The sequence below is a fragment of the Lathyrus oleraceus genome, chromosome 5 (assembly GCF_024323335.1).
Source record: "Lathyrus oleraceus cultivar Zhongwan6 chromosome 5, CAAS_Psat_ZW6_1.0, whole genome shotgun sequence".
Lineage (NCBI taxonomy): Eukaryota > Viridiplantae > Streptophyta > Magnoliopsida > Fabales > Fabaceae > Lathyrus > Lathyrus oleraceus.
Window position 1 is genome coordinate 555,370,438 of NC_066583.1, and position 17,265 is coordinate 555,387,702.

Consider the following 17,265-nt stretch of genomic DNA (forward strand, 5'->3'; position numbering starts at 1 on the left):
GAACCTTCCGTCAATGGCCACCACTTTCTTTAGCTCCACCAACGCAAATAAACTTTCCAACCTTCAATATGCCACCGCTGCATTGTCCCAAATAAGGTCCTCACTCTTCATCGTAAATCGGAATTTCTTACTGTTAATATTTCCATATATTTTGAATGTGTCACATGCAACAAAAACGAGAAGAGCAGATTCATCAACCTCGTTACTCGTTACCTCAAGTGCAAATCACTTTTTTGTTAGCACCATTCATGATCTTCATTCTTCAATCGAATATGTTCACCCTTGTAACATTCTTGCGAATAATCTACATTTGAGAGCTTTGAGTATAATTTACATGTCTTTGGTAGGTAATATTCTTGCGAATATTCTTGGTATGTCGTCACCTAAAGAAATTTGGAAGAAATTTGAAGGGATATATCAACGAAAATGTATTTCATAACAGTTGTTGTTGAAGGAGCAATTTCATAGTTTGCGTACAGATGAAAATATTAAATTATCTAATCATTTAAGTGTTCTAAATGTTATTGTCGATGAACTAAAAACTATTAGAGTCAAGATTTATGATGAAGATAAAACTTCGAGATTCATATGGTCTATTTCATCTTCCTACGAGCATATTAACTCTATTTTGATATATAGGAAGAAACTTTTGAGTTTTGAAGAAGTTTCTACTAAAGTTATTTTTGAAGAAAGAAGATTGAAAAGTGAGGATAATTCTTCATCAAACTTGGTGTTGGTTGTTAGAGGAAAATCTTATGTGAAAAAAAATATTGAAATGAATGCGAGATTTTGGAAATGTGAAAAGATTGAGCATGTAAACTATGAGTGTCTTGATGGAGCAGTGTTAAAAAAAAGCTTTAAGTCAAATGCTAGAAATGTCTCCCTTATTAAAGGAGATGTTGATCTTTTCTAAAAATTGAGAAGTGTGTAATCATGACATTTTTCGTCGTCATGAAAAATGACAAGCTATTGTTGACATATTAACACATGAGCATTTATGCAAAGTGTGTTGTGAATTATGTTGGTGGTTGAAGAACTTCCTGTCAACATTGAAATCGTACTATAAGTTTTCAATCTTATTTTCAACATATGAAAATTCTAGGAGTGATTTATTTTCAAGTGAAGTATACTCTTCATCCGGTGGAGTATGATAGTTTTTGAACTATCATTTCCAGTGAAGATAATAAGAAAATTCTTGCGATGTAATTTTAAGTGATTATACTTTTTATAGTGAAGTATGATAGTTTATTTATGAACTATAATTGTCGGTGAAAAGAATGGAAGTTGATCTATTATTCAATCAATGTCATTATTGTTGTTGGTTGAAAATATGCAGGTTGACCATATTGCTTGATTTTGTAAAAGAAGAGGGAATCTAAAGCTATATAATAGATTCCGATTTTTTATTATAAATGCACTAACCTAAAACACTTTAAACGTGTATTTCATATTTTATATATTTTTTCTATACTCTTGTGTTAGAGTATTGTAAGTGGTAAGTGGTTGAGAATACTCTATATATTGCAATAATTTTTTATGTAATATTATTCTTTTACTGTCATTTGACAATGACTTTAGAGTTTGTTTGGATGAGATAATTGAGATCCATTTCTTTTTAAATTCTTTTGTTTTGATGAAGTATTAAAACGATTCATTTGTTCAATTTTTTAGGTCATTTTCATAAATTTCAAATATTTTGGGTCAAATTTTCAAATAAATTTTTTTGATCAAGTCATTTTAAATTCCCTTTAAAATATTTCATCCAAACATATTTTTAATTTTTTCTTAGATTTTGGAATTTTAAAATAAATTATTGTATTTGTTATTGTGTTTTTTTTCTGTCTTTTTTCTTTCTTATAGGTATCAAATAATGTATCTAATAGTATACGCCCCACATTATAGACTTTTCTCCATGATGAGAATACAAACTTGATTATTGTGATGTCTCTTCTATCTTCAAAAACCTCACTGTGATATATATTGTGATGTCTCTTACTAGTCAAGCCCTTTGGGGCTATATATATAAGTGTTTTACAATCATCACATATATCACACAAACACACATAACACATTAAGTGAAGTGAGTCATATTAAGTTTTGATATTCATCACTACTTAAGAAGCCATGGAGAAGAAATCACTAGCTTGCTTGTCCTTCCTCCTCCTCGTTCTCTTTGTTGCACGTAATTAACTCATCATTCTTGTATATTAATTAATTATTATATAATGCATTTCTTATATTTATGTAATCTAAATTGTATTTGGATGATGCAGAAGAAATAGTGGTGAGTGAAGCAAACACATGTGAGAATTTGGCTGGTTCATATAAGGGAGTATGCTTCGGTGGATGTGACCGTCACTGTAGAACACAAGAGGGCGCAATTAGCGGCAGATGCAGGGATGACTTTCGCTGTTGGTGCACTAAAAACTGTTAAATCCCTTTTCTCCAACACCAACAACACCCATATAGAATACTATAATATAAATAAATAAACAAGTCTTGTTTCTGAATTCTATGTGTGTACTCAATATCGTGTATAACGTCTTTGTTATGCACTTTTATCATATCATATGAAATAAAAAGTAATCAATCATTTCCTTTCCAACATTTCACTACTTATTTTCTTGGATTATATATTTTGTTTCCTTACCTCATTTACTACCTAACAACAACTACCGGCAATTTCAGATATAATAAATGACAATACTCAATGTTTTCTAATATACATAAGAGAATTTTATATATTAATTTAATGAGGTAATTGAATTTTTTTAGAAAATATAAAATTTTAATCAATTTAAACGATTAAATTTTAATTTATTTAATTTTAAAGTTTTTTATTTGGATAGAGTATTAAATTATTCATTATTAAGTTTTTGAGGTCATTTCTATAAATTTTAAACTTTTTGAGCAAATTAAAAATTTGAAAAATAAGGACTAATTTGCAATATTAAAAAATTTAAAGGGATTAATTTCTAAAATTTTAAAATTATTAAGGATGAATTTGCAAATTTTAAAAAATTTAGATGTCATTTCAAAATTCTTAAATTTTGGAAACTATGAGGACCAACTACAAAATTTGAAATAATAATAATAGGTAAATTAATATTCACATTCTATGATGTATGATAGGATTCAAATTCTTTGACTTTAGATGTCTATCATTTTAACAATTCTTTGTTTTTTTTATTCAAACAATTAATTTTGTCCAAATCATCTTAAATTTCCCCAAAACATTGCATTCTCTCATTAAAATATTTTATCTAAACACCCTCTAAAGATTAGGGATATAAATAACTATAGTAAAATATCATTCTCTCATTAAGAACTTAAATGTTTCTCTAAACTTCTTCACATTAAAATAAAAATTATACGTTAAAATGTTATACACACTTGAAAAACAGTAAAAATGTTCATAAAGAAGATGCCATCCAATATAAAAAATTATGCATTTTATAGTCCTAAATAAACTCTATGAAAATCATGAAAATATTTAAAAATAATTAGAAATAATTTGCAATGCTTCAAAATAATTTATTCATCAAAAAGTGCCATGAAAAGGAATTGCAATATTTCAAACAAATTTAAAGTTTCTTCCGTGACAATCAATTGCACATTCCTTACCATTGATTGTACCGAGAATACCATTCAAAAATATGGAATTTTTCAAAATGACGGTCTATTGCATGAAATAGACAATCGATTGCATTAGAAAAAAATGGAACAGATAATTGATTGAATTGTTATTTTATACTCCCTCCGTTTCTTTTTAAGTGTCACTTTTTTGAAAAAAAATTATTTCTTTTTAATTATCACTTGCAAACTTCAATGTAGTATAATTGCACTTTTATCAAATTTATCCCTAGATAATTATTATAGAGAGAGAAAAAGTAAAATGAATGTAATAAATAATTAAGGGTATTATAGATAATAGGAGAATTATTGTTTGGAAAGTAACAATAATGATTAATTTTATTGGTGTGTGTAAAAAGTCAAAAAAATGACACTTAAAAAGGAACGGAGGGAGTACGAGTTACTATTTAATGCTATCAGAATTACGACAAGAATGTACCCAAATTATTATTTTGTCGTTACTCTCTCAGCAATAAAGATATAAATGCAATATTTTCCAGTTTTTGCACAAATACCATAAATGAAAAAGAAAATGGGCCAAGGCAATTATTGATTAAAGTTTTATTCCATAAGATAAAAGTGCATAACTAGTAGGTTATACACGATGAGTACACACATAACTTATTCAAATACATACACAGATACAGCGGTAGTTGCTATAACTGCATGCATTTTATTTATTTATATTATTATACTTATAACGTCTTTAACAGTTTTGAGTGCAGAAACATTTCCAGTCATGGCACGTGCCACTGATTAAGTGCGCTTTGTTCTTGCAGTGATCATCACAGCTAGCATTCGTGAAGCATACTCCCCTGTATGTATCTGCCAAATGCTCACAAGTGTTTGCCTCTGTCACCACAATTTCTTCTGCATCCATAAGCACAATTAAAAACAATATTAGATTATAATTATGTATAGATATTTATTAATTTATCGATTCTGTTTGAAAGATAAAATGATGTAAGAGACATCACAATAAATATGACAATGAAGTTTTTGAAGATAAAAGAAACCATAATCAAGTTTGTATTCTCATCATGGAGAAGAGTCAATAACGTGGGGCGGGGAGTATACTAGTGGAGCTTATCAAGATATTTAATTCTGATAAGTTTTTAGTCAAATAAGAGTCCTAGTTTTTAGGATAGTTTGTTGAATTGATTTAGTCAAATTTGTTTCTTTATTTATAGTTAGAAGTGGGTTGTAGTTTGTTACTACACCTTCATTTTGTTCCCTATTTATTTTACTGCATTTCATAAGGAATAAATAAGTCATTCTCAGTACTGTTAGTTGTTTTCTATTGAATTCTAGTTGCGTCTAATAATCTGGTATCAGAACGTGACTTGAGAGAGATGGGTTCAGAAGAAAACTTTGTTTCAGCGTCCATTCCAAAGTTCGACGGTGACTACGATCATTAGAGCATGGTCATGGAGAATCTTCTTCGATCCAAGGAATACTGGATTGTTGTCGAATCGGGCTACAGCCGTCTTACGAGAATGGATGGGATGACGCCAACGGAAAAACAAAACCTAGAGGAGATGTGTCATACCCCAATTTTGTCCGGCCATTTGTGGTTTATCCATGAGATCTCTTTGTTTCAAAGGCCCATTTGCATAAGTGTGTTCATAATCTAAAATGTGGTTTGAATCTTCTTACATGACTAATCCAAAACCTATTTTCTTATTATTAAGTATTAAGAGCCATGTTATTATTTCTATGATCACTATTTATTAGTCCATTTACACACCCCAAATATTTATGCCAAGTTCTAAGCCTTTCATAGGTTCCTAAATTAAATTTGCATTTTTTGAGTTAGAATTGTGTTGTTTTTAAATTAAAGCACTATATTTAAATTTATGTGTTGAAGTTAGAATTGTGTTGTTTTTAAATTAAAGCATCATATTTAGAATTGTGTTGTTTTTAAATTAAAGCACCATATTTAGAATCGTGTTGTTTTTAAATTAAATCACTATATTTGTTTTCTTTGTACCTAAGTTAGAATTGGGTTGTTTTTTAAATTAAATCACTATATTTGGTTTCTTTGTACCTAAGTTGAAAGTGTGTTGTTTTTAAAAGTTGAAATTTGCATTGACATGCCTCATTTTAAATTTTTGGTCATAGTTAGATCTTGATTAAATGATAACATGCTAGAAACAATTTTTGGTTGGATGTTCATGGTGGCCCAAGTAGGTTGCCAATTGAAATAAGATGACAAAATTCAAAATACTCTAATTGATTAGCATAAATAAGTATTGAGTTAAATTTTGAAAGCTTATAGGGTAATTACATAGTTAAATTTAATTCAATAAGTTACAAATAATCCAAGCACACATTTGTCTTAAAAAAACCTAAGTAATTACAGTGAAAAATTGCTACAGATGGAAACAAATCCTAAAGACCAAAACCAAGTCATTAGGATGAAATCTCTTTGGACTTGGGGCGCGCCTCCAAACTTGCTTTCTTACAGCCCACTTTTCCATTCCATCAAAGTCAATTCACCTGTAACCTGCAAAGGGAAAAAAATAGCTTAAATAAAAAGCACTTTTCAAAAGCACTTAAAGAACTGAAAAACAACTAATTAAATTACTCAGTTCAAAGCTTTATCTAGAGGACTAATTTGAACATCTGAAAAAGCATTGCAACAATAGCTTAAAACGGTAACAAATTATCAAAAGTAGAATCCCATATAATCTGGAGAAAAAGTGTAACAGCAGGGAGTTTTTTTTGAGACTCAAAAAATTCACCATAAAAGATTCATGAGAAGTTAACAGGAAAGATAGACAGCAAGATATTATTTCTCAAAACCCTAAGCAAGAACACAGAGCAACATTTCAAAAAGCCCTAAAAAGTTAACAGCAAGAACACAACAACATTTAAAAAAGAAACCCTAAAAACTAAACAGAGAGAAGATTTCTGGAAATCCCAGAGATTAACCCAAAACATTTTTTCATTAAGAACATCAAACACATCGTATTCAAAACAACGGCAAATCGTAAAAAGGAAGAGTAGAAAAAGTATCCAACAGAAAAGAAGGAAGAGAGGTACTTACTCAAGACTTATTTCCACTTCCCAAGCTCGTCGGAAACGTCGTTTCTCGGTAAAGATTCGTGCCTACTTCTTCATTTTTCCGTTATGTTTTCCGTCATCTAAATGGCGCATTGATGCTCGCATATATGTTTGTTCGATTTGTTGGTTTAGATTGAAATATCTCGGTTTGATTGTGTAAGAGTGGGTAAGGTTTCGTCCGTAATAGATCCACGACGATTCTGTGATGGTAGGACGGTTGAGAGATTTGGAAGGTGTTGGAGCGGTGAATGTAGATCGCGCTTTCCTTCTGCGTTTAAGAAGGTTTAGGAACAGAGTTAGGAGAGAGAGAGAGAGAGAGTGAAGCGACGGAGAAGAGCGGAGGCTCCGCCGTGAGCCGCCGCCTCCGGTCGTCTTCTCTAAGAGAGAAGAACTTTAGGGTTTGCAGAGGGAGGCGCTCTGTACAGAGCCTTTCATTTGAGTTGGGTTTGAAGAGAGAGAGTGGAAACTAAAGAATGGCAATTTATTTTTCCTATTTTTTGTTTTTTAAAAAATGTGTTTGGTTTGGTGAGGTGGCGGTGCAAGTGTCACCAACCCTAAACACTTGTCACCGTTTAGAAGATGAAGTCCCCTAGGTCAATAAGTTTGACCAGACCCTTCATGGGTTTTCCTTTGCTCTTAGGCCCATGTTCCCTGATTGTTCACACCCCCACAGTTTAGAATAGAACAAATACTATTGTTAATATCATTTTATTTTATTTTTGAAATTATAATTATACCATTGTTAATATTATTTTATTTTATTTTCGAAATTATAATTATACTATTGTTAATATTATTTTATTTTATTTTCGAAATTATAATTATACCATCGTTAATATTATTTTATTTTATTTTCGAAATTACAATTATACTATTGTTAATATCATTTTATTTTATTTTCAAAATTATAATTACACCATTGTTAATATTATTTTATTTTATTTTCGAAATTATAACTATACTATTGTTAATATCATTTTATTTTATTTTCGAAATTATAATTATACTATTGTTAATATTATTTTATTTTATTTTCGAAATTATAATTATACTATTGTTAATATTATTTTATTTTTTTCGAAATTATAATTATACTATTGTTAATATTATTTTTATATATATAGTAAATATGTAATTATATTACTATTATTATTATTATTATTATTATTTTTAAGGTAAATACACAATTATATGGTTGTTATCATTATTAATATTTAATTATTTGGTTATATTCATTTTTTATTATTACTACTTATTATTTAATTAAAAGAAAATAATTCGTTAAACATCCAGTTAATTAATTGATTATAGAATCACGAATGACCTTCATAATTTAGATGTTTATTTATCTTAAGGAGTATATGTGCATGATTATTCTTTATCTATTTGTTTATATTGAACCTTGAGTGTACACGAAATGATATGTTATAATTGTGTCAAAATCACGTCGCTTTCATCGATTTTAAAATAATCCGAGTCGATTTCAAAATAAATCACATACTTCTCGATTCAAAGTCGAGCTCATTTTTAAAACACCTATGTAAGTCGATCGCTTGTAAAAGCATCGCCATCAACCTCACATGGCTTACTCTTGGGCCTTCTTACAATGAGACCTATTCGGTTTTAATTAATCGATTAGATGAATCATTCACTAAAATAAAATTCACTCCACTCGTAAACACAAAATTAAAACCTCGATCCAACATCGAGTATTTTCATTGAAAGTTAAAATACTTAATCACATCTAAACAACACTTCATTTGAAAATAAAAAGGGGGATGGTTTTGAGTTTTCAACTCCTCTCCTCGATTATTTGAATACGAGTTTTCTGACTCGGTTAGTCAAATGGTCGTCATTTTAATTCATTTAAGTACAAACAAATCAAATCCTTTTATAACAAGAAACCAAAAGGGAGATAACTTTGAGTCTTCAATTTTTTCTCCTCGACTATTTGAATACAAGTTCTTTTACTTGGTTAGTCAAATAATTGTCGTTCCTATACCAACTTCCAAACTCCGATTAAATCGAAATATTTTCACAATAAGCTAAATGAAAAGGGAGTTGACTTTGAGTCTTCAACTTCACTCCTCAATTGCTTGAATACGAGTTCTCTTATTCGGTCAGTCGAACAATTGTCATTTTTCACCAATTCATACTGTAAGTCAGATCATTCTCAATCAAAATTATACGAAAAGAGAGATGGTCTTGAGTTTTCAATTCCTCTTCTCAAATGCTTGGATATGAGTTGTCTTACTCAGTCATTCAAATATTTGTCGTTCATGCTAAAATATGTCAACCACGTACAACCTTATTTTCATAAATATTCAGATGAAACAGAAGGTGGTTTAGAGTCTTCTATTCCCTTTCCCGATTATTAGGATACGAGTTGTCTTACTCGGTTATCCGAGTATTCGTCATCCGTTTAAAATACCTTAACCATCATTCAAATCCTTTCCATAATTAAGGATGAAAAAGAAAGTGGTATAGAGTCTTCTACTCCCTTTTCCGACTGTTAGGATACGAGTTTTCTTACCCGACCATCCGAGTAATCGTCATCCAACCAAAATATCTCAACACAACCAGTCAAACAAAATATCCAACATATTAATCCAACTTGTCGCCCCGTGTGACCAAAACTCTTTTCAGAGAGAACACTGTTAATCTTTTCTAATGGGCACAACAAACCAATGCTTAAGCCTCCGCCGAGAGTAAACGAGTCAACGTTTAGCCTTTAGGATGTGATCTAAACATTTGTTCATTAAAAAATACCAACCAACAGTAGTTCCCCGAACTACGAATGCTCTGACTTCCTTATTGCACCATAAGGATACGTAGGCAGGAGATTGCTGTATCTTCACGAGCACACTAATAAAAAACCTCCCCTTTCCTTTTCTGAGGTTCCCATCCATTTCAATTTCTAATATTTTATAACCCAAAGATAACAAACAAACATAAATTAACACTCGAAACGCAAATTGAACTAAAAGGTTCCCGTTGAGTACAACGGGCGTAAGGGGTGCTAATACCTTCCCCTTACGTAATCCACTCTCGAACCCGAATATGGTTGCGACGACCATTATTCTATTTTCCAAAGGTTTTATCGATATTTTCCTATTCCTTCATTGGGACAAATAAAGTTCGGTGGCGACTCTGTTCGAACGTAAATTATTTTCCGCGACCATCGCGAGGAATCGTATTTTTCGAGATGCGACAAATGGCGACTCTGCTGGGGACTAGCTCCAAGCAAGAGAGAGTGAAGCCTAATTTAGTTCAATTGATGTATTGTGTGTTAATTTTGTTTATCTGTTTATTATTTATTCTGTTATTATTATGTTGTCATAATTATTGTGATTTATTGATTATGTCTTATCTGGGGTTCTATGGTTGGTGATACTTTGTGAGATGGGCTCTCCACCCGAGTCTGAGAAAAACCATAAGATTAAGTTGGTGGTTGCGTAGTGGGCGCCCACAAGGAGTCTTCCTTGTTGGGAAGAAACGAAGACCCTGCCTAGAGGACGTTCTCTTGAAATATTATTGCCCGACGAGTTTTCGTCACGACGATAGTATTCTCAAGTTGGATCAATGACTCTAGGGACCTTTTAACCCATTATCTCCGGTGGTTATGTAGTATTTACCTGAAAAGTCCCAGACTTATTGGGTTAGTACGAAAGCCCCAATCAGATGAGATCGCTTGGGCGTATTACTACCTTACAGTGGTATTCCCAACCTCGATCTATGACTCTGAGAACCTTATTAGAACCTTGGACTCGAGAGTTATGTAGTATGGGCCCACTAGGAGTTTTCTTCTTTGGGACCATACGAGGGCCTCACCCAGATGAAACTTTGTTTAGGGATGTTATTTGCAGATGAGTTTTCATCATGACAATAACTTTCCTAGATATTGATTGATGATTTTGGGAACCTCTTACCTTTAGCATTCTACCAAAAGGGTTTTGTTTAGTAACCAAGAGTACCCACTCGCATGACCTGTATATCAACATACATGTGACACGCATAATATCATTCATAGCATACCATTCATATTCTTTTATTTCCAAGGAATCTGAGTATCATGAGTTGCAGGAATTCAAGAAACATGGAATCAAGCAAAAGAAACATTTACTCCTTCAAGTTCAAGGATCCCGATCTGAAGAATTTATGTAACTTGGTCTCTCAGATGCACCATGTATACAGAATCAACTTTGGAAAGAATTATGGCAATTTGCTCAGCATCCTCAATCAACAAGTGGACTATACAACCTTGATCACTTTAGCCCAATTTTATGACTTACCTTTAAGATGCTTCACATTCCAAGACTTCCAGATAGCACCAACGTTGGAAGAATTCGAGCGTCTTGTTAGGATCCCTATGAAGGACAAGTCACTATTTGAAGGGACAGACGAATCTTTGCCCCTTGAGGTCATTGCTAGTGCGCTTCACATGGATGAAAAGGAAGCAAAAGATAACTTAGAGACCAAAGGGAATACCAAAGGGTTTTCACTAAGTTTTCTTTTGGAAAGAGCTCATACCTTGTTGAAGGCAGAAAGTTGGGATGCTTGCTACTCTGCTATTGCATTGGCCATCTATGGCATCGTCCTGTTCCCGAATATGGATGGTTTTGTAGACATGACTGCCATTTGTGTCTTCCTTACTGAGAACCCAGTACCCACTTTGTTAGCCGATGTCTATTATCACATAAGTCATAGGTATACTAAGAAGAAGGGATTGATTGCTTGTTGTGCTCCTTTATTATATCAGTGGTTTCTAGAACATCTTCCAAAGTCAGGTGCTTGGGTTGAGCAGACAGATGTTAGTTGGCCTCAGAGGTTGGGATCACTCTGATCTGAAGATCTCTCTTGGTACTCCAAAGAATACATCAACGTAGACATCATATTCAGTTGTGGAGATTTCCCAAATCTACCGCTTATTGGAACTCAAGGATGTGAAAATATTAATCCAGTTCTATAACTCAGACAACTTGGCTACCCAATGGAAGGCCCTCCAGAGGCAAATTCTTTGGAAGCTTTCTTGTTACTTGACCTTGGGGTTGAGAATCCTAGCTTATTCCAGCGAATCAAAGAAGCTTGGAAGAATATCAATCGAAAAGGGAAAGATGAATTAGGGAGAGCAAATGGGATTACAAAAGAACCATATTTTTAGTGGGTAAAGGAAAGGGTGCAAATAATTAAAATGCCATTTGTCATTCAGACACCTATACCTCTTCCTAAACCTAAGCTCACCCATGTCCCTATTGAAGAAATTGAGGAACTCAAGACCACCATGGCAAAGCTAGAAAAAGAGAATGAAGAGCTGCAGACAAAACTCCAACAAGCCATCAATGAGAAAAACAATATGAAGTGGGATCTTGAGATAAAGGAGGCACAACTTCAAGCACATGTGGAAAATTTCAACAAGGAAGAGCATAAGAGGAAAAAGATCAAAGTGGGATTAGAACAGACTGACCATTGTTTGGATACTCTTAAGGGTCAACTACGACAAGCTCAGAAAGAATGTCAAGATAATGAGCGTTGGTCGCATCTAGCCACAAAGGAGAACAAGACAATAAGGGATACACTTGGGGCTCAGATAAAAGAACTCACTAATTCTGTTCGTCATGCAAAAGCTGAAGTAGATAAGGAGCACCGACTCAAGAAAATAGCCATTGAAGCTTCCAGGGTGTCACCCATGATATGGAAGAGAAGTGTCGAGAAGTAAGAGATGCCAGGGAGTCTGTAAGCTATTGGAAGGACCAGCTAGAGTCATTACGCCAAGACAGCTCCATATGGTTGAAAGAGCGAGACTGTGTGATTGAAGATTATGAATCCTTTAAGAAGACCATAGACTTCTTACAAGGGGACAGTGATAAGTTTCGTGCAAAACTTGATGGGCTAGTAGGATTCTGTAATTGGGCAGCTAAAGAATTGCCATGGAGGTTGAGAGACGCAGTCGAAGAGTTGAAAGAAGATAGCACTCCTCCAGCCATAATCAATTTCGTTCTGCTCTGCAAAGGGTTGTTGAAGAGATTCAATGAGGAATTAGAAGAGCTTCAGGCCAGAAAGCCAGCTGTTTAATTTGCTTATGTCTTGTATTTTGTTCCTTTAACAAATATACTTTTGAACTATGACTTTTTTGGACCTCTATGTTATGTATTGGAATGAATGACATTTAAAAATTACTCCATTATTGCTATTCTAAGTATTTTTTGTTTCTTCGAATTACTAACAACTAATGAAACTCGAATGACTCCCTGGAAATAAAATATGCATAACATTTGCATCTTCATTATGCATCACACTTCATGAAAATAAAAAAAAAACTTACCCAACCTTTTTACCCTTTATCCAGCCACACTGACTAATCAACACCGGTACGAGACGCGAAGCAAATACAAGATGACATTAGAGCAAGTTGAGGCCAACCAGGTTACCATGAGGACAGACATCAATACGATCCAGGAGAAGATGGATCAGCTGTTGAAGATAATTCTTGCAATCACTCAGAGAGAGGAGCGAGGAGAAAGAAGCTAGGGCAAAAAGGAATGATGGCGCGCCAGGTCCGAATCCCCAAGATGAAAGTTACGTCCCCACCAAGAAGAGATTGGTTCAGATACCGGTAGGAGGAGATCATGCAGAACCTTCTGATACGTCTACTCATCATGGATCCGAAATTGGAGATGACCAGTATGATGCATTCTATATGCCTGATCAACCAAAGCCTAAGATACTTTCAGATCCTGCTGCAGATAGGCTCAGTGCCCTGGAAAAGAAAATCAAAGCCATAGAAGGAAACAACATCTTCGGTGCTTCTGCCATGAACATGCGTTTGGTATCGAATTTAGTCATCCCGACTAAATTTAAAACCCCTTATTTCGAGAAATACAAAGGACAGACTTGTCCAAGAAGTCACCTGGTGATGTATTTCAGGAAAATGGCTGCTCATACCGAAAATGACAAACTACTTGTACAATGTTTCCAAGACAGTTTGAGTGGAGCATCTCTGAGATGGTATATGAGTTTAGAACATGGGCGAATTCAAAGTTGGGAGGATTTGGCTGACGCATTTCTCCTTCAGTACAAATACAACTTAGATATGGCACCCGACCGAATGCAGTTGCAAGGGATGGTTATGAAGGAGAGTGATTCATTCAAAGAATACGCCCAGTGGTGGAGAGAGTTGGCTGCTCAGGTAGAGCCACCATTGTCTGAGAAGGAAATGACCGGGATATTTGTGGACACCTTGAAGGACTCATTCTTTGATCGATTAGTGAGCAGTGCCGCATCTGACTTCACACATCTAGTTACAATTGGAGACCGCATAAAGAAGGGGTTGAGGGATGGAAAGATTCCTGGAGCAATGATAGCACCTAACGCACCAAAGAAATATTCTGGAGGTTTCCCGAAGAAAAGAGAAGGCGAAACAAACACCATATCCAGAAACTACAAAGGAAAGCAACAAGCTTCATATGGCCAAGTCGCCGTCGTGGTACCCATACCCTATCAACAGCCAATGCAGCAACAACAAATGTATCAGCCACAACATCAACAACATCATCATCAACAAAATACCGCACCACCAAGACAGTTCAAGCCAAGACCTCCAGTACCTTATAGTCAACTTGATCCTCCAGTACCTCCAAGAAGGCAACTTGATCCTCTACCAGTACCTTATAGTCAAATATTCCCATATCTGCATAAGGAGGGCCTTCTAACATTGAGGGAGTTAAAACCAGCTGTTTTCCCATATCCACCTGGATACGACGCTAATGCCCATTGCGAATTTCACATGGGAGCACCTGGTCATACCCTGGAAAACTGTTTCGCGTTTCAGAATCGGGTACAAGACTTGATTGAAGCCAAGGCCATCTCTTTCACTCCAAGACGTCCGAACGTGAACACCAACCCTATACCGACGCATAAGGAGGCTTCCGTCAGTGCCATTGAGGAGAGTGATCAAGGCAAATTGATCCGTAAGGTTGAAGAGATTCAAACCCCTATCAAATTGATCCCGGAAGAGCTGGTTGAGGAAGAGAACAATGAAGAGTTGAGGAGTTTTATACAACAAATGTTGGATCGAGGTGAGTTACAGATAACTTACTGTGTCAAGAGCAAGCGCCAGGAAGAGATAGCCGTGGTAGATATCCCATATGATGAAGTCAAAGTAGAAATACCTATAAGCCTGTTGGTGATAGAGTTCCCAGCACCATTCGAATATAAAGATGAGAAGGCAGTCCCATGGATATATCAGCCCAGAGCTTTTAAGCAGGGGCAGGAAGATAAACCTTTAATGATTAACGAACCAAATGTCACTTCAATTGTGGGGCCAGCAGGAATAACGCGTAGTGGTCGGGTATTCGCACCAAGAACTGCTGATACTTCTGAGAGAGCTAAAGGGAAGGAGGCTGCTGTCCAGATCCCCCATCCCTAATCAGGGGATGCAAGACTTGCACCTATCTCCTAAAGCTGCTGTCACTCGTGAGGAGGCTGAGGAGTTTTTGAGAATAATCAAGAAGAGCGATTACAAGGTGGTGGACCAGCTAAACCAAACACCTTCCAAAATTTCCATGTTATCTCTCCTACTTAACTCAGAAGCACACAGGAATTCGCTGTTGAAGGTATTGAGCGCCGCTCATATCACCAAGGACATAACAATAAAACAGTTTGATGATGTGATAGCTTGTGTGACTACTGGAAATTTCTTGGGTTTTAATGATGACGAACTACCGATTGAAGGAAAGAACCATAACAAGGCTCTCCACATCTCCTTGAAGTGCATGGATACTATACTGTGAAGGGTGTTGGTAGACACAGGTTCCTCATTGAACGTCATGCCAAATACGACTTTGATAAAGCTTCCAGTGGAAGGGATAAGTATGAAGCCCAGCACCCTAATCGTAAAGGCATTTGATGGCTCAAGGAGAGAAGTGATAGGAGAGGTTGACTTACCAACCAAGATAGGTCCAACTATTTTTAATATCACATTCCAGGTCATGGATATACATCCTGGTTACAGTTGCCTACTTGGGAGACCCTGGATTCACTCCACAGGTGTTGTCACCTCCACTCTGCATCAAAAACTAAAATTCATTACTGTCGCAACCTGAAAAAGGAGATGCGAAAAAACAACCGGCGAGAAAGAAATGACAGAAGAGTCGCCACCGTGCGTTATTTATCCCAAAGGAGGGAAAGGAAACGCTCGAAGTAAACCTGGAAAAGGGAAAGGAAAAGACAAGGTCTCGCAACCAAATCTTGGGTTCGGAAGTCGATTATGCGAAGGGAAGGTATTAGCACCCCTACGCATCCGTAGTACTCTACGGGATCCACTTTTGTTGTTCTTGTCTAAAGGGTGTGGGTTTATCTAATGTACTATTTGCTAAAAGAGGGGGTCAAAAGAAAATGACTCGCACGGATATCGCATCCACTGCATACGTATCTCATCTGGATATGAGAATCAGAGTCTTCGTAGCTCGGCTGCCTATGGGCTAAAGAGGAGTGTGCTCGCTAAGACATCGCGTCTTATGCCTACGTATCTCATCTGGAATGAGAATCAGAGCAAACTGTAGTTCGGCTAACTACGGGTTAAGGGTTATGTTTTTTAGATGAACGACGTTACTACGCAATCTATCGGATGCTCGGCCTTTGGAGACTTACTCGCCTGTAGTAGAAGGAGTTAACGTGTCCTTAGGAGAAGAAAAATCAATGAGTTTGTTTGGGTTTTAGGAATGCTCATGCAAAAAAGGAAGTCCTAGACGAAGGAACAGTGCTACCTTAATTGACATGCAAACAAGAGACTATACGAAGCCTAGCAATCCTATAGGGAGACGGTCACACCATACAAAACAAACACGCATAAAGTAAAATGCCACCAAGGGGGCTCAAACCTACATGGGTAGGGCTTTAGTCAAGAGGGGTCATATCAACCTCGACAAACAAGCCATGGAATAGATAATCAAATGGGCTCTTAACCACTGACATTGAACGTTAGGGTGAGCAGATCAAAAGGGTAATGAGGATAAGACCTCATAGCTCTTAACCCTGGACAGGGTGAGCTCATGACAAAAAGTGGGGATTCAGAAAGGTGGAACCCTCTCCACTGAATGACCGGACAAAAGATCTTGGGCTTTTGTTCTAAAGCATCAGCACGTAGTACGAGCATAAAGAACGACACACTGAATAACGGGGGATTGATTACTAATCCCTTTTATCCGTCAATTGCCTCTTCGTGGAGGTCTTTAACATTGGTGCCTCCTTTTGGAGGTCTTTGGGCACAAAAGTAAACAAACAAAAGAAAACATTGCCTCCTATAGAGGTCTTCACTACGCCAAAAAGGTTTTTTAACAGCGCATCTTAGACAACGCTTTTAAAAGAAAGCGCTGTCTAAGGTTAAAATAAAAATAAAACACAGAAAATGTTCTAAAAAAATAATGAAAGTGCTGTCTAAGGGGGGGTCTTAGACAGCGCTTTTAGAAAGCGCTGTCTAAGACCCCCCTTAGATAGCGCTTTTAGAAAGCGCTTTTAAATATAGACCTTAGTCAGCGCTTTTGAGAAAGCGCTATTTAAAGTCTTTCA

The 17,265-nt window shown here is 35.4% G+C and overlaps 1 long non-coding RNA gene across 1 annotated transcript; it reads left to right on the top strand.

The window, feature by feature from the left end:
- Positions 1–2,032: 2,032 nt before the first annotated feature.
- Positions 2,033–2,510, top strand: LOC127086352 (uncharacterized). Its single transcript, XR_007789462.1, has 2 exons — positions 2,033–2,182; positions 2,274–2,510. It is a non-coding gene; the product is annotated as an uncharacterized LOC127086352 (long non-coding RNA).
- Positions 2,511–17,265: the final 14,755 nt, after the last annotated feature.